The sequence below is a fragment of the Mus caroli genome, unplaced genomic scaffold (assembly GCF_978045245.1).
Source record: "Mus caroli unplaced genomic scaffold, Mus_caroli_1 scaffold_9, whole genome shotgun sequence".
NCBI classification, from domain to species: Eukaryota; Metazoa; Chordata; class Mammalia; order Rodentia; family Muridae; genus Mus; species Mus caroli.
Window position 1 is genome coordinate 34,675,880 of NW_028227264.1, and position 24,715 is coordinate 34,700,594.

General features: G+C 37.6%; 1 long non-coding RNA gene across 4 annotated transcripts in view; it reads right to left on the reverse strand.

Moving 5' to 3' along the window:
* The window catches only part of LOC147002617 (uncharacterized), a 121,503-nt gene that overhangs the window by 13,830 nt on the left and 82,958 nt on the right, over window positions 1-24,715 (reverse strand). For 3 of the 4 annotated variants that reach the window (XR_015048393.1, XR_015048392.1, XR_015048394.1), the window contains exon 4: window positions 1,812-2,299. This is a non-coding gene — a long non-coding RNA (uncharacterized LOC147002617). Of the gene's footprint in view, window positions 1-1,133; window positions 2,300-24,715 lie in introns of those variants that run through there. The other variant, XR_015048391.1, reaches the window with a different exon arrangement.

Here is a 24,715-nt window from a genome sequence, read left to right on the forward strand (position 1 = left end):
TGACAAGGGCAGTTGTGACTGTCTCTCCCATTATTTGACAATTTCATTTAGATCTCCTTCATATATATATGAAGGAGAATGAATTTTTTACTGAAATAGGTTTCCTCACTCCATCTCAAATGACTCTCTGTTTTAGAAGTCTCTCTCTATATTCCCTCCCTCTTCCCACTCTTTACTCCCAATCCCCACCTGAACTTCCTGATCCAGTTCCCTTTCTACACGTTACTATCTATTCTATTTTCTTCACCTACATGAGAAGTAATTGTTCCCCCTAGTCCCTTATCCTCTACCTAACTTCTGTGGTTCTAGGAATTATAATTTGGTTATCATTGATTTATCAGCTAATATCTATATTTGAGCAAATACATACCATATTTGTCTTTATGGGTCTGAGATATCTCATTCAGAATGACTTTTAAATCGTCGCATCTATTTACATGTGGAATTCATTGTTTTATTTTTATTGATGCCTAAGTAATACTCTATTGTATATGTTTATATCATAATCTTTATCCCTTCCTCTCCATTGAGGGCCATCTAAGTTGACTGCAATTTCTAAGTAATGTGAAAATAGCAGCAGTGAACATGGTTGAATAAATGTCCTTATGGTAGGATGGAGCATCTTTTAGGTATATGCCCAATTCTGGTACAACTGGATCTTTAGGTAGACTGACTACCATCTTCCTGAGTAATCACCACACAGATTATTATAGTGACTGTATAAGTCTGCACTCCCATCAGCAATGGAGGAGTATTCCCCTTATGCCACATCCTCAGCAGCATGAACTGTCACTTGTCTTATTAATCATAGGATATACTATGAAATGTAATAGTAGTTTTGATTTGCATTTCCCTTATGGTTAAGGATGTTGAACATTTCTTTAAGTGTTTCTCAACCATTTGAGTTTCCTCAATTGAGAATTCTCTGTTTATATCTGTACCCCATTGTAATTGAGTTATTTTATTTTTTAATATTTAGCTTTTATGGGTCATGAAATATTTCAAATATTAGCCCTTGCATTGATGTGTAGTTAGTAAAAAAAAAAAAAACTCTCCCTTTCTGTAGGCTGCTACTTTGTCCAAATTATGGAATCCTTTACTATCCATAAGCTTTTCTGTGTCATGAGGTTTTGTTTATTAATTGTTTATCTTAGTACCTGTGTTAATGGTATTCTGTGCACCCTACTTCCTCTTCTATCAGGTTCTGTCTATCTGATTTTATGTTGAACTCTTTGTTCTGTTAGGAGAAGAATTTTGTGCAGGGTGATTAGTATGTATCTACTTGCATTTTTCTACATGCAATTTGGCCAGACATCAATTTGGTCAGCTCCATTTGTTGAAGATGCTGATTATTTTCCTGCATGTATTTCTGGGTTCTTCGTCAAAAAATAAGATGTCTGTATGTTTATGGATTTATGTAACGGTCTTCAATTCTATTCCATTAATCAACATGTCTGGAGTCGTGTGTGTGTGTGTGTGTGTGTGCTAAGAGCATACTGTTATTATTAATACATATCCATAGTGCAACTTGCCAGAACTTGACATTTTTACCTTGTTAATCATATAAATCCATGAGCAAGTAACATCTTTCCATTTTTTTATATCCTCTACAATTTCCTTCCTCATTGTTTTGATATTTTATTCTACAAGTCTTTCCCTTGCTTGGTTAAAGTAACACAAAGATATTTTGAATTTATATTTATTAGGGTGTAACTTTAATTTTTTCAAAGCCTATTTTTAGTGATGGTTCTTAAATTCTTTAACCTCCATTTTAGTCCACCACCTACCAGAAATAGTGGGAAAAAAGATACCTGGGAAGTGAGCCTGTTTAGAAAGGATCTTAGGAGAAACTGCCATCTGTGTTGTCTGGAAATTGGCAGTTGATTTCACAGGTTAGCAGTGGCAGCTTGATCTACTCGCAAACCCTTCAAGGATACAACAGCAGTCTAGTTCAGTAGAGTTGGGATAGCAAACCTTAATCAGCAGCTGTGAGTGACATGACCTAGCAGAGACAGCCAAGCCTCAGCCTTGGCTCTAATCAGCAAGAGGGACCAGAAGGCATCCCAGGGAAGTTCTCAGATGTGCTTCTCTCAGGGTAGTGAAGATCAGTGAAAACTTTGAGACCTACAAGTGTTGCACTGCTGTTTCTATAAACATCCCAAGCTCCACCTCTGTCACTGTTTGTCCATCCAGTCTTATTTATAGCCTCCAAATATCACATGTTCTCCACATTTCTTGCCTCAGCACATGTCTTGTCTCAGCTGACATCACTCTGCCAATCAGCCCGAGTCCACAAAAGCTGCAAGAAAGTGCAGTACACCATGAGATGTTTTTTTGATATATTTCTCTCTATGGAGTCCCAACAAATGAAGTTCAATTACACAATATAAGGTGGGCTAATACATGCATGTAGTTAGAAAAGAATCCTTCATCCTGTGTCTTTTCATGTGCTTGCTTTAGCAGAACATTCTTTAACCTATGTCTGTTTCAGTTAAATGTTCCTTCATGAGTCTGCCTTAATCTTCCATGAAAACATTCCTTCACGTGTTTCCCTTAGCAAAACACCATCCAACATAACTGACTTTACATACAAAGAACCTTTAAGTTTCTACTTTATTGGTGCTATTGTGAAAGGTGTTATTTTTCAGATATCTTTCTCGGTCCATTTGTCATTTTTATATAGGAGGGTTACTTTGATTTTTTTGAAAATTAGTTCTGTATCTACCTGCTTTGCTGAAAGTTTTATAGGCTCTTAGAGTTTTCCAGGGGAATTTTTAGGATCACTTTTATATACTATCTTATCATCTTCAAATAAAGGTATTTTGACTTTTTTCTTTCCAAATTGTATCTGCTTGATCTCTTTCAGTTTCTGTAGCTAAAACTTTAAGTAATATATTGAACAGTTATACAGAGAGTGAACAATCTATACTTGTTCACTATTTTAGTGTAAATCCTCTGAATTTCTCTCCATTTAATCTGATTTTAGCAGTAGGCTTGCTTTAAACTGTCTTTATTATGTTCCCCTTTTATTCTTAATCTCTTCAGGACTTTTATCATGAAGAAGTGTTAAATTTTAGCAAAGGTCTGAAATAGTCATGTGGTTTTGGTCTTTCAGCATACGATTCAAGCTAGTGTAGCCATTTTATTATCTGATAAAACAGGTGCCAAACCAAAACAAGTGAGAAGAAATATAGAAATATATTATATACTCATGTTTGTAAAAGAAGCATCACTAGAGTTTAAATCATATATTGATACTCACTGATAGGGTAGACTTCAATTCCTCAATCTTGTTAAAAGATAGATTATCCAAATAAAAGGTAAGTAGAGAAATTCTGGACCTAATTGATACTGTAAACCAAATGAACTTAACAGATATTTGAGACTATTTCTTTCAAAGAGTATATGTTGGAAGCAATCCTGTTTGAATGTTAACTGCCTTGTCAGCCATAAGTGCTTACTTACAAAGTCTTGGCCTTAGTGGGAAAGTATTAGATTAGTTGAGATTTCTGTAGTAAAAGTTGATATTTCTGTAGGAAAGTACTACCCCCAGTTAAGAACAAATAGCTATAGATCTTGTGGCAGGTACCTAGCAACCCACTCTGTTCTGTTCCTCCTGCTGAATGTTTTACCTAGACAATATCCTGCTTTGGGGAATAGGTGCATTCCTCCCAAAACAAAGCAACTATGCAACATCCCCCTCCCCATATCATGCCTCTATGGGTATAAAACCTGCCTGGGAAAAATAAAATTTGTCACCTTGATGAATGAGACTTGCTGTCTATTCTTCATGTTTCTTGCCCCCCCCCCATTCTCTCCACAGGTGGTTCCTCAGACCCGGTTCAACTGTCCCTCGGCATGGGACAAATATAAACCATCTTTTCAGATCCTCGTGGAACTTTCTCCCAAGTCACCCTCATACTTGGACACAAAGCAAGTCTCAATATATAAACATATTGAAATAACTCCTTGTATTCTACCTGACCACAAAAGATTAAAGTTAGAGACCAATAGCAGAGAAAACTGACAAACTCCTGGAAACTGAACAACTATCTAATGACAGGAAAATGAGTAAAGACACAAATTATGAAATACGTAAGACTTTCCAGAATTGAATGAAAATGACAACACAACATATCTAAACTTACATATGCAAACTTATACAGCATAATGTCTAAGAGACAAGTTTATAGCCCTAAGTACTCACATATAAACAGATTGGAGAGATCACATACATACTTACCACCAAGGAAATGCAAATCAAAATTTCTTTGATATTCCATCTTATACCTCACAATCTACAACACAAGTGATACCACATGCTGGCAAAAATGAAGAAGAAGGGGAGCACTCCTCCATTGCTGGTGGGAGTTCAAATTTGTACATCCACTCCTGAAATCAATATGGCAGTTCCTTCAATAATTGGGAATGGATCTACCTCAAGACCAAGCTGTACCATTCTAGGACATACGCCTAAAGGATGCTCCATCCTACCACAAGGACACTTGCTCAAGTGTCAACAGAGTTGTTTTATTTATAATAGCCAGAAATGTCCCTCAACTGAAGAATGGATAATGAAAATGTGGTAGTTGTATACTATGGAGTATTAACTCAACTGTAACAAACAAAACCATGAAATATACAGTCAAGTTGATGGAACTAGGAAAAAATAGTCATTCTAAGTGAGGTAGCCCAGACAAAGAATAAAACATATGGTATATATTCACTTATAAATGGATATTAGCTGTTAATTATATGATAATCATGCTACAATCTACAGCCCCAGAGACACTAACAAAAAGGGGGGCTCTAGGTGGGATGTATGGATCCCTTTTGGAAGGGGAAACAGAATAAATTTTGGAGCTATAATGGGAGCAAGTGGGGCTACCAATAGGAGAGATCAACTGAGGGGAGAAGGATAGAAGGAAAGTGCTTGGGAAGAAATTACTGGAATTTCAGGGTATTTGAGTAGGGGTAGAAAACTTGTGCAGTGGAAATGCTTTGGAATCTATGAGCATGATCCTAGTGATGACTCCTAGCAATGGAGGATAGAGAGACTGAACTTTTCATAGTCTTTAACAAGGTAAGGCTCCCAGTGCTTGTACTAGAACTCCGACCCAGCATGATACCTTAGACCTACATTTTTTTCTGCCTGCAAGCTATGATGTGGCAATGGTAGTTCAGAATTTATGCAAGTGGCAAACCAATGACTGGGGCAACTTGATTCTCACTCACAATAGGGAGACCATGCCTGACACTGCCTCTGGGAACAGAAAGCACAGGCTAGATAGCTCAGAGACTAAGATAGAAACAAACACAACTGGTAAAAGAAATCAATAAAATGATTCCTACTGATGATCTGCTATATTCATGGATGGGTGCCTGGCCCAGTTATCAGCAGAGGGGCAGCCTCTGGCAGATAATGAGAGCAGATGTAGAGACCCACAGCATAACATTAAGTGGAGAGAGCAGAAGTCTCCAATGGGTACTTCCCCTCAGAACTGAAGCTACAGCCACCCGATGAAAGAGAGGAAGAATTGTGAGAACCAGAGGTGTAGAGAATCCTGGGAAAGCAATAGCTTTGGACTCATCTAAGCAGGACTCATTGGGGCTCACATATCCTGAAGCAGTAATAATGAACCTATGAGTCTGTGCTAGGTCCTCTGCATGTATGTTGTAGTTGTTGGCTTGGAGTTTTGGGGTGACTCGTGATAAGGGGAGTGGGGGTGTCTTTAACTCTTTTGCCTTCTATTGGGCCCCTTTACCTCCTAAGAGCTTTCCTCACTAAGCCTTTATGTGAGATCTTGTGCCTGGTCTTATTGTATCTTGTGCCAAGTATGATTGATGTCCCTGATAGACCTGCTCATTTCTGGGGAAGAGACAGGGTGGACCTAGTGGACAAGAATGGGAAGGGTGGAACTGGGAGGTGCTGAGGGAGAATAAGCTGCAGTCAAGTTGTATTGTATGAAAGCAGAATAATTTTTTAAAAATTCAGGCAGCATTAAAGGAGTCAAATAAAAAGATGAAACATGCTAAATTATTTAGACAAAATCTTTTGAGTAGTAACCCTCAGACCTGTATTACTTCCATCATTTCTAGTAATGCTTTAAAATAATATTATAAAAATAAAAGAAAAAATAAAGCATCAAAAGCTGAGGTATACCCACAAAGAAAGTAGAAAAGAAAGTTCCTTGGAGACAGATCTGAATCCAAACGTCCCAGACTGTTAGACTGTGATTCTATATGACAGGAAGTAGAAGGATTTAGAGAGTCAATAGGAGAATTCCTACCACTAATCTACATTCTGGTACCTGCAGCTTCTTACTCACAAGGAAATCCCCCTTCACCTTTTCAGACTATTAAAAAAATGTTTCCCAGAATTTTTTCCTACAGAAAGAATTTTTATAATGAAAGAATTCAAGTATTGAGGCCCTTGATCCATTTGGTGTTGAATGCTATGCAGGGTTAAAGATGAGGATTTTGTTTCATTCTTCTGTATTGACACCCAGATTTCTCAGGACCATTTGATGAAGATGTTGTCTTGTTTTCCAAGTATACTTTGGGCATCTTCATCAAAAATAAGGTAGTTGCAGTTCCTTGATTCTATTTCATTGACCAGCATCTATATTTGTCCTTCTACTAAGCTGTTTCTATTATGATGTTATATTATAGCTTGAAATCAAGTACAGAGACAGCACTTTCTTCTATTATGATGTAGTACAGCCTGAAATCAGGTACTCTTGCAGTATTCATTTTTGTTAGGGATTGTTTTGAATATCCTTCATTTTTGTGTTCCCATATAAATTTTAGGAATGATTTTTCTGTCTGTGAATTTTGACTGCTGCTGCTATGAATCTATAGATTTCTTCTGGTAAGTTGATTATTTCTACAAAATTTAATTCTTTCAAACAATGAGCCTGAGTGGTTATTTGGTTTAGCATTTCTTCAGTTTCTGTTTTCAGTGTCTAAAGATCTTTCATTTCTTAGTTAAGTTTATTGCCCATGAGTGTGTGTGTGTGTGTGTTGAATAGGATTATTTTTTTGCCTGAAAAGATGTGTTCATTTTTTTTTGAAATAGTGGCACAACTGCTTTACATGTCACCCACTCCACAGAAGGACACTTACATCTGATACGATAAATCTGCTTAACCGTATAACTGGGAAATCATGTGATATATTTGAGAATTCAATATTTTTGTTTAACACTAAACTGCCTTGTAAATATTTATTATTATAGCCATAGACAAATGTTACTCTCAGCTTTGATCAGAGAATTTAATTCACCGTTGTTTACTCTTGTAGTAAACAATGGTGAATGCAGAGAGAGACTCATGGCTGCTCAAAGAAATGAGAGTATGTGACAGATAAGTGTTCAGTCCTAAGTAAGACATTGATACTAACCTTAGGAAGTGGGAGTAAGTGGGCTGGGGAGCAGGGCAGGGGGAGTGTATAGGGGACTTTCTGAGAGGAAACTAGAAAAGGGGATAGAATTTGAAGTGCAAATGAAGAAAATATCTAATAAAAAATGAATTCTAGTGAATATATCTGCACCCACACAGGGTCCTACTGTCTTCACTAACTTCCAAAAAAAAAAAAAAAATACAAAGACAGTGTCCAACACACTATCTCTTTTGCAAAGCAGTGCAGTCTTGAATGGCAGCTTAGGTTTACTGAACTGGGCCTGAATAAAACTGGCCCTGTTAATAGTAAGTCACGGATGGAGCATGGACTCATGAGGTCCACCTTCTCCCTGCTGCACTCTTGGTTAATGAGAGAATATGGGAGAGAAAGAATCATTGTTTTTTGTTGCATAATCACTTCTGAGAATATGTGTGTGTGTGTGTGTGTATGTGTACTTGATTTCAAGCTATTCTATAATATCATAATAGAAACAGATTAGTACCAGGACAAATATAGATGCCGATCAATATTTATCAGATAGTTTTAAACTCATCGTTACACTGAGATCCTTGGTTAAAACTTGAATCTGGGAGTGGACATTTAGAGAAGTAGGAGTGTTAAAGGGAGTTGGGAAAGATAATGAGAATAGAGGTGAGAGCAATTATGCCTTGTATACATATACAAAGTTCTCAAGAAACAAATTTAACTAATAAAAATGTAAAATAAATAATCACTTTCAAATAAAAATGTAGGTGGGAAGCTGTAACCAGCAAAGGCTTCACATGAGAATTTTATAAGTGATTAGCCTAATTGTATTTTCAATACAGAACACTGCTTTTCTTAAAACCCGGAGGTCCAGAGAAAGACTTGTTAACTTAACACAATCAATTCTTTATTGAGTCTGTGTGAAGATGTTGTCCCTAGATAATGAGATGACATTCTCTTCATTGACACTGATTTTCAACCTTTTCTTTTCCCTATTTTCTAGTTGCTCTTTTCTTTCCACTTGCGAGTTTAGGAATTTGTTTGGCTCCTTTCCTCCATGTAATGACTATATTTAAAAGAAGATTTGGCTATGTGCCTAGAGGCTCTTGGGTATTGAGTGTCATATAAACAGAATTAATTACTAATTTCAGTGCCAATATCAAGTCACTGGCACTGAAAATTCCATTGAAAGAAAAAACGAAGTGGTGGAATTTTTAACAAATGATACATTATTTTCACATAAAATAAACCATATATACAAGTTAATAAAATTTCACATTTGTACACTGTTTCCATCACAGTTGTCATAATAACACCATTTATTGGCCACAATGGATATTACCAGCATTATAAAAATAAGGAACTAAGCCTCAGAAACAATTTATCTATCACATACTTTTTTTTTATTCACTCAACAAATACTGTAAACCTACTGTCACATATTGCACTAGAATGTTTAAATTGCACAACCACTCAAGTTTTCCCAGTATTGAAATGTTTCCTAGGATGCAGATATTGAGTGATGAAGTGGGACAGTTCTGGTCCACAAGTATATCCAGTCGCACCACACAGTTCTGATCTTGTCAGCACACTACCCTTCAGTGGTAGCCTCTGTCTTTCTCTTCTAGATTCTTCATGCTGGGCACTTCCCTTTGGACTCCACTTCTAGAATTTCACTCTATGCTCTCTTGAATGCTGTTATCAAAACCAGCCCTTCTTGTTCTCTAGTTTGTCTTACATTTTTCCAATCAAAGTGAGCAGAGAAGCCAGAGCCTAAGTTTAAAACCATGACTGCTTTTTGATGGCTTTAATACGTGGATGTATAACTAAAATATATTGCCCCTCCTCCTGACTCTTCCACCAAGTATTCAAATAAGCAAATTTTCTTCACAGGCAGTTCAGCCTTTTAAAATCCCTATCTCTGTTGTTAATCAGTACCATTGTCTGTGTCTCTAAGCTCAGGGTCCAACTGTCTGGGGCAAGGCTATTCACCACACCTGATGCAATAACATTTCTGAACAAGCCATCCTTTATATCCATCCATCTTTCCATTTCTTTGCCCACTGATAGCACCTTAACTGAAATTCTCCTTGCCTCCTTGGTCTGGGTTTAAAGTATGCTCCAGTATCCAACTTCCCCTCCTCTATTTCTTCCCATCCATTAAGTTTATACTAGGCTACTCTCAAGTTGAAATGAACTCCAATCTTAATGCTAAGTGTTGTTTTCTATAACCAAAACTCTAACTACTTCTGATGGAGTCTCTTTCTCTCTTTGGCTGTGTCTTTCCTCAGAGATTCAGTGTTTTTTCCTTCAAACTCTCATTCATCTTTCAATCTAATGTTAAATTTCAAAGTATTGCAGATTTTTTTCCTACTTTCAAAGGCATGTGAGTACTCCCTTTTGAACTCATTGACTTTGTTCTGAGTGACTCACCTTACCTGCTTCCTGTTAGAAATATTTTTATCCCCTTCTGTCTTCTGAGTAGATTATCTACTGTAGACCCAACATAGATGGCTCTGATTCATTCCACTATCCCTGTTTAACCCAGCAAGGTGCTCATTAAGTTATCATTCAAGTTGAAATTGTTCAACTCCTCCCAGTTCTGACTCTTAAAATACATTTTGCAAACTAGCCTCAGTGTGTGTGTGTGTGTGTGTGTGTGTGTGTGTGTGTGTGTGTGTGGTGGTTTCAGAATGCATTCTTTAATCATATGTATATATAAATCAGTCTACTCAACACTTTATTTCCTGCCTTGAAAAAGAGACTCTAGGACAAAGAACCTATTCTTGGCAGGACAATAATTCAATAACTTGTGCTCAAAAAATAAACTTTAATTGAGTAATTTTTTCAGAGAGCTGGTGCTGAATTGCTATTAAAATATACAAAGAAATGCTGTTTAAGGGAATACATAGTGTCACCACAGTTAGAGGGGACCACAATGTAAGCATGACATCATGGAGCTGAAGAGTTATTCATTTCGACTATATTTGTGTTAGAAGATTAAAAAATGAAATAAATCTCTACTTTGGTCCCTAAAATGTTTTATCAAATTAAGGTAGAATTTGTTGAAACTTCATAATGAAAATTTTCACCAAAGTATTTGTTTAGATTTTAAAAGGCAACTTTGAAAATAGCAAGGCTGAAAATAAATAGCCATTTTCCATGATGTTCTCAAAGTGTTCTCTCAAAGGCTTCAGTCTGCACTTGAACCTGAAAGCAATATTAATGAGAAAAAACAGCCACATCATATCATACTTTATCCACTTCTGCTATTTCAATCTCTTTCTCTAGGGTGAAGCTACTTCATGTCCCAACTTACTGGGCATTGTACCTCACACATTAGTAACCAAGGCATGTGGCAGTTAGTACCTTCTACTTATGACTTGGGATTTGGTTTAGTGCCTACTGGAGAGTTTGGGGAAACTGCCTTCTATACTCTTTAAATAACTGCCACTGCATCATTTACCTTCCCTGAAAGCTTTATTATTCAGGACAATGGACTTTTAAAGTTGTGTGGTATTTTGCTTTTCCCTTTCCTCTAGCATTCACAAGCAAAAACATTTAGTTTTTGGTCATTTAAAGAAGACAAAAGTGATGACTGACACCAAGACATGTTTTCATTGTTACTTTTCTGTTTATAGACACATATGAAAAACAAGTTTCCATATTTTTTCAACACAAACATAATGTCTGCTCTTGGAGACACATTTTGGTAGTTAAGTGGTTGATGAGAGACATTTTTCATCACAGAAAAATGGAACAGAGGTCCATAGTGGACAGTTTATGTCTAGACAATATGGAACTGATACTGATATCTACCATGTTCAAGAGTGCCTGTGTTGGTTATTCAAGGGACTATGAGTCACCCCAAACTGCTGACACCAAATGTCCAGGTATTCCAAAAGTAAACTGTGATGTACTCTGTTATATAACCATTTGTGTGATTCTGTTTATATATAACCTTGAGATTAGAAACTAGAGCCTTGACCTGATTCCTGACCAGCCTACCTGTCAGTGTCTGCCTATAAACCTGTATGCTTATCCTGAAGTATTTTATATACCTATCCCCATGAGCATCTAGTTCACATGCACTGGAATGCCTGGAGCTGACATGCACCAATGTGTCAGCAGTCTGTATGATATATATATATATATATATATATATCATACAGATATATATATATATAATACCTCCCTATAGATTTTCACCTTTTCTTTAACCCCTGAACCTCCAAGGACCCTTCTCCATTCTTGGCTTTGAATATGGACCTCATTACTAGCAGAAGGGCATCTTTTTCTAACTGACACAAAAGCATCCTGTAAGCAAACTGTAGCTTGGCTCTGGGGACCTGATGAAGGTTTCTTAGTGCATGATAAAGATTCTAGTAGAAAAGACTCAGGAGCAATGGCATCACTGAGAGAGGTATTGTGCAGTAAGTGAGGCCTGATGGATACCAGAACTAGGATTGAGTTACCCCATGTGGAGGCAATGACAGGGGCACAAAGTGGCACAGAATAAGCCATGGATTCTTGTGAAGCGGCTGAGTATAATACTTGTTCTAAGCTCTAGATGATTCTGCAGAAGGAATACTCTCAGTTTAATGAAACATCCTTAAGGCAATGAAAGATTCCAAAGATATGCCATAGCTACAAAGTAAGAATTTGGAAGGAATGATCCTTCTTTTTTTTTTTTTTTTTTTTTTTAGACAGGGTTTCTCCGTAGAGCCCTGGCTGTCCTGGATCTCACTTTGTAGACCATGCTGGCCTCAAACTCAGAAATCTGCCTGCCTCTGACTCCCGAGGGCTGGGATTAAAGGCATGAGCCACCATGCCCAACTTGGAATGATCCTTCCTAATGGTTATTGCCTTAATCTCTCAATGGATGCTGATGGGAAAAGTGGCATGTGTAAAAGTGATGTTATTGTCAATTCTCAATTTTACAGCACAAGCCATTGCTGTTCTGTTCAGGAATTTTTCCCCTGTGCCCATATCTTTGAGGCTTTTCCCCACTTTCTCCTTTATAAGTTTCAGTGTCTCTGGTTTTATGTGAAGTTCCTTGATCCACTTAGACTTGACCTTAGTACAAGGAAATAAGAATGGATCAATTTGCATTATTCTACATGATAATCACCAGTTTGTAAGATTGAGAATTGACAAATCAGACCTCATAAAATTGCAAAGCTTCTATAAGGTAAAAGACACTGTCAATAAGACAAAATGACCACCAACAGATTGGGAAAGTATCTTTATCAATCCTAAATCAGATAGGGGACTAATATCTAATATATATAAAGAACTCAAGAAGATAGACTCCAGAAAATCAAATAACCCTATTAAAATGGGGTACAGAGCTAAACAAAGAATTCTCAAATGAGGAATACCAAATGGCTGAGAAGCACCTGAAAAAAATGTTCAACATCCTTAATCATCAGGGAAATGCAAATCAAAACAACCCTGAGATTCCACCTCACACCAATCAGAATGGCTATTACCAAAATTTCAAGTGACAGCAGATGCTGGCGAGGATGTGGAGAAAGAGGGACACTCCTCCATTGTTGGTAAGATTGCAAACTGGTACAACCACTCTGGAAATCAGTCTGGCAGTTCCTCAGAAAATTGGACAAAGTATTACAGGAAGATCCAGCAATACCTCTCCTGGGCATATTCCCAGAAGATGTTCCAACTTCTAATATGGACACATGCTCCACTATATTCATACCAGCCTTATTTATAATAGCCAGAAGCTGGAAATAACCCAGATGTCCCTCAACAGAGGATTGGATACAGAAAAATGTGGTACATTTACATAATGGAGTACTACCCAGCAATTAAAATCAATGAATTCAGGAAATTCTTAGGTAAATGGATGTATCTGGAGGATATCATTCTTAGTGAGGTAACCCAATCACAAAAGAACACACATGGTATGCACTCACTGATAAGTGGATATTAGATCAGAAACTTAAAAGATCCAAGATACAATTGGCAAAACACATGAAACTCAAGAAGAAGGAAGACCAAAGTGTGGATACTTTGTTCCTTCTTAGAATGGGGAACAAAGTACCCATGGGAGGAGTTACAGAGACAAAGTTCAGAGCTGAGACAGAAGGAAAGACCATCCAGAGACTGCCCCACCCTGGGATCCATCCCATATACAACCACCAAACCCAGACACTATTACATATGACAGAAAGATTTAGCTGACAGGACCATGATATAGCTCTCTCATGTGAGTCTATGCCAATGCCTGTCAAATACAGAAGTGGATACCCACGGTCATCTATTGGATGGAACACAGGGCCCCTAATGAAGGAGCTAGAGAAAGTACCCAAGGAGTTAAAGGGGTCTTCAACCCTATAGGAGGAACAACAATATGAACTAACCAGTAACCCCCAGAGCTTTGTCTCTGGCTGCATATGTAGCAGAGGATGGCCTTGTGGGCCATCAATGGGAGGAGAGGACCTTGGTATTGAGAAGATCATATGCCCCAGTACAGGGGAATGCCAGGGCCAGGAAGTGGGAGTGGGTGTGTTGGGGAGCAGGGCGGGGGCAGGGTATAGGAGGACTTTTGGGATAGATAGCATTTGAAATGTAAATGAAGAAAATATCTATTTTTAAAAAAGAAAAGAAAAGTGATGTTATTAAGTTCCCCGCAATGCTTGTGCTGCTCTCCTTTCTTCCTCATAGGAATGGCCCCATGTGCTCCTCCACTCAGTTGATTCTTCTCTTCACCTGCATGCCTACTCCTTTATTTAGGTATTAACTATCTTACAGAAATACTAAAGGTAAACCTTTTGTCCCTTCTGCAACCACAGTCATTCATTCATCTAGTTAGTATTCATTAAAGGTTTTATTTACATCAGAGACAGTACCAGGTACTGGTTCTAAAGAGATGCCTTGTTTTCATTTACCAAGTTACCTAAACACAACCACATTTTTTTTTATTATTGCTTTCTGTCTGCTTCAATTGCTCATGATTAGTAGTGTCATAGCATAGATCCAGTGTTCTTTTCAGCAAGGTTTATTGAACAAGTGTGTGCTGGAGGAGAATATGCATACACACATGTGTATTGTTGCATAACAGGAAGAGGTCTATGTTTGCCCATGTAACCACATGTGAAGGGCAGTGTGGATATCAAGATTGCTTCCTCAATCCCTTCTTCACCCTGTTACTCACTTTGCTAGTTGTTTGTTTGTTTGTTTATGAGATAAAAATCACTAAATTTGGAGGTTGCTTCCTTTCTCTCTGTGAACCTCTTGTCTACACTTTTCCCTTTCACCTTTAAGATCGAATAAATGAATTCTGAAAAAAAAATATTCCTACTTCCTGTTCTAGCAGTATTTTCCTTTGAAAACATTTTATTTGGTGCCAAAGAGATGTAGATGTGTGTGTGTGTGTGTGTGTGTGTGTGTGTGTAAGATCAAGTATGTGTCAAGTGCAGAGGACAACTGAGGAAGTCAGTTGTCAGTATTTTCAGTCAAATATAAAAATATATGTATTTCCTTTCTGTTTAAAACCTCCTAGGTAATCACACGATAGTCTCCATTTGTAATCAAGTCATCATTGAGTGTTATCTTTCTGGGTAGTATTATGGTGTCATAACCGCAAACCCAGCTACATGAGCATATAGTGTTTTGTACTTTTGAGGGTTCTAAATACTTTTTCTGAGTATAATTTGCTGAGATCTGCTGAAGTATGCTAGCTCGGAATTCTCAGTCTTTTGTTTTTACCTGCTGAGCTTGTCACAGGCTTCACATTCCTGTCTCTGGTTCTTTTTCTCCCCTCCCTCACACCCTCCCTTACTTGCTGTCCTCATCTCTCCATTATCACTGTTACTGTTCTGTTGTGACATTTTTCTTTTCCTTGAATAATTCAAGTGAGTTCATTTCAGTATTTAATGGAGTGATTGATTTTAATGAGAGATGTTCCAAGTGTCCTTTCCAGACCTTGGAACACTGGTCCAAATCCTTCTTCCAGGTATCAGCTCCTCAGTTTAACAATCATTCCATAGGGATGTCTTCCTCTATTTTGAACATCTCACTGCCTTCCCCTTCATAGGTTACTCTATTGCTTAGTCATTACTTTCAATTTGCTAGTGTTGGCACTGTTCTAGTTGGCACTGTTCTAGGACCTGTATCTACCTTTTGAAAATTATTTATTTGTAACTATTCCTATCCAGGTAGCTACAAAATCTACATGTGTTCTTGAGAATAAAAGATATATTGGTATAATTGTGTATCCAATACTTCCCTCTAGTTATAAAGGAAATCTAATAGATCAACAAAAGCTATTGCAAATAATCCTTCAATCTTGGCACTTCCATCTAGTAATGTTTGACACTTCATAATCCTTAGAGAGGTTTCAAATTCAGAGTTCTTGGCTTTCCTCCATTCAGATTCATTTATTCTAGTATCATTTATATGTATCCTACTGCCAAAATATATCCCAAACTCCATATTATGATTGATATAACTCTATTTTGGGACTTTCTTATTAATAAATGTCTGGCACCCACCAAGATAATGTTTATGTCTGAATCTCTATACCAATTATTTCTTTTTTATTCTTCCATGCCTACCCAGCATTAAATGTTAGGGTTCCATTCGATGCTTTTATTGCTTACTTGATCTTAAACATTGTCTCGGCCAATAAGTCCTTCCTAAAATAGCTTCTCAGGGGTTTGCATAATACTTATCAGGATCAATATTTTATTCTTCTTTATTTACTTATTTTCTTTTTCCCTGACTAGGATACAACTTCTGTGTGAGAGAGGGGGTACTTCTCTTTGAGAGAGGGGTACAACTTCTGTTGGGGAGAGGGAGCCTTGTCTATTCCTTTTATTTCTATACTCCTGCACATTGCCTCACACTCGCAGGCAATGCATCACAAATGTCCAGTTGCCAGGCCATGAGTTGGAATTTGCCAGACTGGCAGGTCTTCAAAAGCAACATAGAAAATGTGCACATATTTGTATCCTTGTTAGAGAAAAATTCTGTGCCACTCTCATCACGCGACTATATTACTGAATGTTAGATGCTACACCTTCTAGAATGTTCAATGTCACGTCAACTCAACGTTCCATTTGCTGCACACTTGTTCACTGAGCCTTTTAAATACCTATCCAGACTGAGTACAGTGACCCACAGTGTACCACCTGAAAGGGCTTCCAAGCTGATCTTTGCTGCATTTCATAAATCAGAAGCTGGAGATGTAAAAGGGATAGTGTAAAATTGAGCTCATTTCAAAGGTAAGTTTTCATGAGATGGAAGCAAGAATGGAAATGAACTGGAGCCTGGGAATATTTTTACCTTAATCCATTGCATTTGTCCAATAATTATTGTCAATCTCTTGTAAACAGTAGCCATTTGCCTGTGTACCATGTGTGCACTTTTAACATAAAAGAAAAGCATTGTTTCTGACTCAGTAACAAAATATCAAAATTAGTTACAAAAGTTCATGTATACAGAACTCCCTCTCTCCCTCCTGTCTTCTCTTATAGCATCATAGAACAAAATAAATACCGGTAAAGAATTTATCTCTAAACTTTTATTTGAATTTTATTGAGTGTTTACAAATATATCAAATTTTTGTACCTTGATCCCACCCAAGATACCACGTTTTATTTAAAAGTTATAGTGTATTAATTTTTTTGAAATTTGCAACTTTTGTATTCCCTTGCTTTTGATATCTCTGAAGCTGTTGAAATGTTCTTGCCACATATCAATATTATTTTCTCAATGAGTAGACACCCAATACATATTTTCAGTTGAACAAATATGTGGCCTGGAGGTAGAAATATCTTCTCCAAAATTGATTCATGTCTACCAGAGAAAAGTATTGGATGTATGGATAGAGAGTAAAAAATTGACTTATGTACCATGGGTTAGTTTGGCAAGATTGAATTGACTTATGTTCCCTGGGCTAGATAGCACAAGACTGAATTTGTTTGACAGGGTATTGGGAGGTGGCACTGGGAACTCAGGAGTTGAAGGCACATTACAGAATAACTTCTTTCACTAAAAAATAGCATCTTTACCATACAAGCTACAAGTATAATCTTCTAGGTTTAACATGAACTAATTAGAAAATTCAACTACATCTATATAGTATCAGGACAAAAACACCAAGAGTAATTGTATTAGTCACTTTTCTATTAGTGTGATTAAAAGAATAACCAAGGCAGATTATAAAAAGACAGCTTTTTTGGCATTTACAATTTCAGAGAGATAAGAGTCTATCACCAACATACAGGGGGAAGTATGGCAGCAGTAGCCACTGGCAGTTGGAACAGTCGAGACCTCACATTTTAAACTGTAGAGAGAGGAAACAAGGAATGCCACATGGATTTTGAAATTTCAAAGCCACCTCTTGTGATGCACTGCCACCATCTCGGTCATACCTCCTAACTTTCCAAATTGCACAACTGGGGACCAAGTATTCGATTGCCTCAGACCATGGGGATATATCATTCAAAACACCACACCACTGATTGACTGAATAATTAAACACTATACTTTAGTCAAATAAACATGTTAAAATGTCACATTGGTCTCCTTTTGCTGTCTAATTGCTCTGGTAAGAACTTCGAGTACTATATTGAATAGGTAGGGAGAAAGTGGGAAGCCTTGTCTAGTCCCTGATTTTAGTGGGTTTTTTTCAAGTTTCTCTCCATTTAGTTTGATGTTGGCTACTGGTTTGCTGTATATTGTTTTTATTATGTTTAGGAATGGGCCTGGAATTCCTGATCTTTCCAAGACTTTTATCATGAATGGGTGTTGGATTTTGTCAAATGATTTCTAAGCATCTAACAAGATGATCATGTGGTTTTTGTCTTTGAGTTTGTTTATAAAGTGGATTATGTTGATGGATTTCTGTATATTAGACCATCCCTGCATCCCTGGAATGAAGCCTACTTGATCATGATGGATGATCACTTTGATGTGTTCTTAGATTCGGTTATCAAGAATTTTATTGAGTATTTTTGCATCAATATTCATAAGGGAAATTGGTCTGAAGTTCTCTTTCTTTGTTGGGACTTTATGTTGTTTAGGTATCAGAGTAATTATGGCTTCATAGAATGAATTGGGTAGAGTATCTTCTGTTTCTACTTTGTGGAATAGTTTGAGGAGAATTGGAGACAGGACCCTGATATAGCTATCTCTTGTGAGGCTATGGCAGTGCCTGGCAAATACAGAAGTGGATGGTCACAGTCATCTACTGGATGGAACACAGCCCCCCCGCCCCACCCCCAATGTAGGAGCTAAAGAAAGTACCCAAGGAGCTAAAGGGGTCTGCAACCCTATAGGAAGATCAACAATATGAACTAACTAGAACTGTGTCTCCAGTTGCATATGTAGCAGAGGATGGCCTAGTCAGCCTTCAATGAGGGAGAGGCCCTTGGTCTTGTGAAGATCATATGCCCCAGTACAGGGGAATGCCAGGGCCAGGAAGCGGGAGTGGGTGGGTTTGGGAGCAGGGTGGAGGGAGGGTATAGGGGACTTTGGAATAGAATTTGAAATGTAAATGAAGAAAATATCTAATAAAAATATCTAAAAAAAAATGTCACTTTGGAAATTTGGCTTTTGACACTTTGCATCAGAGATGCAACCACATGATGAGAGGAGACACATGATGCCCATATGATACCATAGTGACCTTAACCTTTAACACCTTATTTGCTGTGTTTCATTCTAATAAATCTAGCACTTTTGCCTCTTCCTACACTATCTTTCTTAATGAGTCCCAAACATAAATTATACAAAGAGGCAGAGGGACTAAGCTCTGTGTCCGGAAGTATATATACACACACATATTTATTCTTTGGAACTCCTCTATAGAAACATCTGCCACTTTCCCCACTGACCTCTAAACTTGATCATCCGTTTGTGCTGCCATGGCGTAGATATGTTTTTGTGTCATAAGCTAATATGACATCTTTTTGAGAATATATGCCACATGTTATATTACATTATATGTAATACATATAAAAAGTATTTCTGTATTTGTCAAACTATATCTATGTATACATATGATAAAGTAAGTTTAGAATTTTTAACCTATATTCTTATAAGAGGGAATAAAGTAAATTCTCCACTAAGACTAAAATATTTATGTAGAGAATTTTTTCAATTCTTAGAATTTCTAGCAAAAATAAAATTAAATATATTTAATTGCCAATAATTTCTTTTTGTGAGATGGGGTCCCAGATTCTCTCAAACTCACTACAGAGACAAGCATGGCCTTGAGCACCTGGTTCTTCTGCCTCTACCTCCCATAGCCTGACAATGAGTACATGCACCACCCTGACTGATTTGGCCAAGTTTTTCTTGTATACAATAGATTTCATTCTCTGCTATGTATAATTTCATGAATTTTGACAAGTATAGTTGTATATGCATTACTGAAGAACAATACATAATATTTTTGTTATTTTAACATTTCTCTTGTACATTATTTTTGTACTCAACTGTGTTTTACTTAAATTTTTATCTATTATTTTTACTCTTTTGTATGATGTTGGATATTTTATTGGATGATTATAGGGGAAAGTTCACTAGGTTATGCTAAGAACAGAACTATTTTTTTTCTTCCTCATTCTCTTACGGATAAATGTTTGCCAAGCTCTTCACATTGTCACACAAAAATGTCACACAAAACTTGTACAGGATACTTGTTATTAAAGCTGTTTACTTCATACATTATATTTAAACATTCACCTACTTTATTCCTTTCTAATTAGCATGTTAAGAATTAGTTGGAAAACTGGCAGAAGATTTAAGAAATCAGAGTCACAAAAAATACTTAATGTTATACTAATTAGCTATTAAGGAAGAACATGCAATAAACTTCATGCAATGGATTCATAATTCATATTTCAATATCATCATGTAGCAATTCAAAATGGATCATCACAATAATGTTAGAATATACATATCAATGTCATTGCTTTGTTGGCTATGGAGCTTACATGTCAAACCAGTATAAGTCTTATTGATAAATTTCATTTTTCACGTACTAAAGAAAGTCCTAAGCCCTGTTGCTCCAGGCATGACATCTCACAGACTGTGGACACACATGCTTATTCAGGGAAGAAGGTGAGATTTACTTTGTACAATCTGAAGTTTTATGTCCTCGCTGCATTTTCTCCATGACTCCAGAGAATTGAGTCTACTTAAAAGTCACACAGTATTGAAGAAAATGTGTTCAAAGGATTTTTAAATAAAAAACTAATTAAGTTTAAAGGATATTGATAGACTAGTGCTTCTATTGCAACTTTCTGTTGTGGAAAATAGCAATAGGGTAAATTCAGAGAATCAGTGAACTAAAACCCAATATGCATTCTCTTTCAATCTATCACTTTTTAATACTGATTATGCTGGTGAGATGGCTCAGTGGGTAAGAGCACCTGACTGCTCTTCTGAAGGTCCAGAGTTCAAATCCCAGCAACCACATGGTGGCTCACAACCATCCGTAACGAGATCTGGCGCCCTCTTCTGGAGTGTCTGAAGACAGCTACAGTGTACTTACATATAATAAATAAATAAATCTTTAAAAAAAAAAAGAAAAACAAAGAGGGCATCTCTAGTACATGCCAGAGACCTGGAATAGGCAAGGCTCCAGGGAGTCTAGGGGGTGACTCTAGCTGATACTCCTGTCAGTGGGGAATGTGGAGCCTGAAGTGGCCACCTCATGTAGGCAGAACTTACAGTGGAAGGATAAGAACAACAACCCATCCACCAAACCTATGACCAAAGGTATATCCTGTCTACAAGAAATGCAGGACAAAGATAGAGCAGAGATGGATGGAATGGCCAACCAATGACTGACATAACTTGAGATGCATTCCATGGCAAGAATCAATTGTTGACAGTATTAATGATACCCTGTTATCTTGCAAACAGGAGCCCAGCATATCCTTCCTGTGGGAGACTCTCCCCAACAGCTGACCAAAATAGATGCAAAGTCCCACAGCCAAACATTAGATGGAGCTCTGGGAGTCTTGGTGAAGATTTGGGGAAAGGATTGACAAACCCACCCAGAAGGGATAGAGACTACACAAGAAGACCAATAGAGTCAACTAACCTGGACCTTTGGAGGCTCCCAGAGACTGAACCACAAATCAAAGAGTGTACATGAGGCTGGACCTAGGTATCCCTGGACATATGCAGGAGATATGCAGCTTGGTCTTCATGAGTGTCCCAAACAACTGGAGTGGAGCTGACCCTGACTCTGTCACCTGCCTGAGAATCCTGTCTCTGTAACTGGACTTTCTTGTCTGGCCACATCAGGAAAGGATATGCCAGTCCTGCAGTGACTTGATCTGCCATGGTGAGCTGGTACCCAGGTGAGGCCTCCCCCTTATCACAGGAGAAGGAGATAGGGAGTGGCTGTGTGAGAGGGAGATTGGGAAAAGGGGTCTGTGATCAAGATGTAAAATGAACAAATAAATAAATTAATTAACAGAAAAAAGTGGAAGCTGATAGGGTCACCCTTGTAGAACCCTGGGAGTTTCTACTGTAGTAGGCTTCTACATCACCCCCTAGTTCCAGTCATCCTTTCCCTTACTTGTTTATCCTCCAACTTTTTTACTTACATCTTTTCCCTCTATCCCTCTCCCTGATCTAATTCTTTATAGTCTCATCCCCATAAGCTCTCCAGACAACCCATAAAATTGACTCTATTTCAATTTCCCAGGGAGATCCATATGTCCCCCTTAGAACACTCCTTGTTACTTGTATCTGTAACTTGTTACTCTGGGTCTGTAGGTTGTGTTATGATTATCATTTATTTGTCAGCTAGTATACACTTATAATTGAAAACATACTATGTGTGTCTTTCAGATCTAGGTTACCTTACTCAGTATGATTTTTTTTTCTAATTCTATCCATTTGCCTAGAAATTTCATGTCATTTCAACTACTGAGTTATACTACAGTGTGTAAATGTGTATTTTCTTTATCCATTCTTCTACTGAGGAAGATCTAGGTTGTTTCCACTTTTGGGCTTTTATGAATAAAAGCATTATTAGCATAGCTGAGCAAGTACCCTTGTGGTAGGACAGATGATCTTTGAGGTATATAATCAAGAGTGGTATAGCTGAGCTTTAAGGTAAATTAATTACCATTTTTCTGAGGAACTGCTATATTGATTTCTATAGTAGCTATAGAAGTTTCCACTCCCACAAGCAATGGAGGAGTGTTCCCCTTGCTCCAAATCCTTGCCAGCATGAGGTATCAATTATGTTATTGACTATAGCTATTCTGATATGTCTAAGGTAGAATCTCGACATGGATTTTAAATTAATTAATTAGGTTACATCCTGATTAAAGCTTCCCTTCTCTCCTCTCCTTCCAGCCCCTCCCCTCCCTTCCCCTCCCTATATTCCACTTTCCCTTTCCTCTCAAAGAAGCTGAGGCCTCCTATGGATATTAAACTGCCTTGGCCTATCAAGTTGTAATATGACTAGGAGCATCTTCTAGCCTACACAAGGCAGTCAAATTAGGAGAAAAGGACCAAAAGGCAGGCAACAGAGTCACATATAGCCTCTATTCCAGTTGTTAGGAAACCCACATGAAGAGCAAGTTATAGATCTGTTATATATGTGCAGGGGACCTAGGTCCATCCCAGGTATGTTCTTGGTTGGTGTTTTTGATTCTATGAGTCCCTTTGGGCCCAGGTTATTCAATTCTGTAGGCTAGGTTTTCTTGTGATGTCTTGACCACTCTGGCTCCCTCACTTCATCCCCCACTCTTCCACAGGATTCCCCAAGCTACACCTAATGTTTGTCTGTGCTGTGTGTCTCTTTATCTGTTTCTATCAGCTGTTGGGTGAAGGACTCTCAGGGCACAGTTATGCTAGGACCCTGTCTGCAAGTATAGCAGAATATCATTATTAGTATTAGGGGTTGGCTCTATGTCCTGGAATGTTTCAATGACGGCCAGTCATTGGTTGTCCAATCCCTCTATTTCTGCTCTATCTTTATCCCTAAATATCTTATAGTCAGGGTAAATTTGGGATGGAACGGTTTGTGCCTGGATTGGTATCCCCATCCTTCCATTGGAAGTCTTTCCTAGTTACAGGAGGTGGTCATTACAGGTTCCATAACCCACTTTGCTAGGAGTCTTGATTAGGGTCACCCTCATAGATTTCTGATCCAAAACCATACAACAGAGGAAAAAAAAATAAAGATATGCAGCAAGGAGAACATTCCTCCACTGCTGATTAAAGTGTATAAACTTGTATAGCCACTTTGGAAATCAATTTGTCTTTTTCTCAGAAAATTGTGAGAAATTTTTTCTACCTCAAGAAAGACCCAACTATGGGCTAGAGAGATGGCTCAGCAGTTAAGAGCACTGGCTGCTCTTCCAGAGGACCTGAGTTCAATTCCCAACAACCACATGGTGAATCACAACTATCTGTAATGGGATCCGATGCACTCTTCTGAAGTGTCTGAAGACAGCAGAGGGTACTCATATAAATAAAAATAAATTTAAAAAGAAAAAAGAAAAAGAAAGACCCAACTATACCATTACTGGATATATATACTCAAAAGGTGTTCCACCCATAAAGACAGTTGGAAAATCTCATGATACCCAGAAACTCTAAACAACTTTTTTTTTGGTTGAGGTGTTCCTCAACCAAAGAATGGATAAAGAAAATGTTATATACTTACACAGTATTACATGGCTATTAAAAAAACAAGGACATCATAAAACCTGCAGGCCGATGGATGGAATTAGAAAATATCATCCTGGATGGTATGTTCTCACTTATAAGTGGATATTTGCCATAAAGTACATGATATCCATGCTACTATCTACAGACAAATGAAGCTAAGTAACAAGGAGGTTCCAAGAGAAGATGCTTGATTCTCACTCAGAAGAGGAAATAAAATAGATTTCAAAGATGGATGGAGAGTGGAAACTCAGTGGGAGAGGGATAAAGGAGGAGAACAGAAGGGATCAAATATGGGAAGAAGAAAGAGAGAGAGAACTAAAATATGAATTCATGGGGTTGGGGAGCATCTCTGGAAAGAACCAGAAACCTAAGACAAGGAAATTTCCAGGAATCAAAATATTTTTTATTTGTATTGCTCTAACGGCTAAATACGTTGAACAGTTCTTCTATTCAGAAGTCTCTGTTAAGATATGTACCCCAGTTTGGTTGGATTATTTGGTTTGTCAATGGCTAGATTCTTAAATTCTTTATATACTTTGGATATTAGTCCTCTATAGTATGCAAAGTTGATAAAAATATTTTTTCCATTTTTAGGTTGAAGTTTATGAGTCCTAGTAATAGACGATATGAAACCTGAAGTGGCCACCTTCTG